Source organism: Montipora foliosa, chromosome 7, assembly GCF_036669935.1.
Source record: "Montipora foliosa isolate CH-2021 chromosome 7, ASM3666993v2, whole genome shotgun sequence".
In the NCBI taxonomy this organism is placed as follows: domain Eukaryota; kingdom Metazoa; phylum Cnidaria; class Anthozoa; order Scleractinia; family Acroporidae; genus Montipora; species Montipora foliosa.
The window spans coordinates 16,803,227-16,803,767 of NC_090875.1; the positions used below are offsets into that span (position 1 = coordinate 16,803,227).

General features: G+C 40.9%; 1 protein-coding gene across 1 annotated transcript in view; it reads right to left on the reverse strand.

Moving 5' to 3' along the window:
• Positions 1-331: 331 nt before the first annotated feature.
• The window catches only part of LOC138010305 (serine/threonine-protein kinase pim-1-like), a 10,786-nt gene continuing 10,576 nt past the window's right edge, over positions 332-541 (reverse strand). Inside the window, exon 7 of the mRNA XM_068857227.1 lies at positions 332-541. This exon is cut by the window's right edge and continues 1,101 nt beyond it. The gene's annotated coding sequence lies outside the window, so the exon portion shown is untranslated.

Below are 541 nucleotides of genomic sequence, written 5' to 3' on the forward strand. Positions count from 1 at the left end.
GTAGCTTGTTCACGTCGTACAATGAGGGCTAAGGACGAGCGGTTTTTGAAGTAGAAACAGAGAATAGACGATTCACTGTTGTTAAAAGACCAGCTTATCTAAACAAGCGGATGGCAGTATCGTAAATGGATTTTCGGGAATTCCCTGGCTACAGCTATTTTTTTCGGGATATCTCTGTGCAAAGGGTCTACCACTCCAAGCTTGTGCCCTATCTGCTAGCCAAGAAAAAAATTGAAGTCACAGACTTATGCAGAACATGGGGATTCGACGACCTACTACGTCTTTCTCCATTATAGGCAACAACGTGCTTCAAGAAACCTTAGGCAAAAGTAAAAACGTTGAATAATTTAACTATTTTATTTATTGACAATATTTTATTAAGCGTCTGGGCGAATTATCTTACAACTTTGCTTTTGTTTTCATTGGTCATTTCAGTCCGCAAGAAAGATTCTATGATACTCAGTGATCAACTCGTTGCGGCAAGTTCGTTTTCACTACTTTCTTTCTTCACCTGTACGCATGCTCGGCCAGGCTGCTGCCA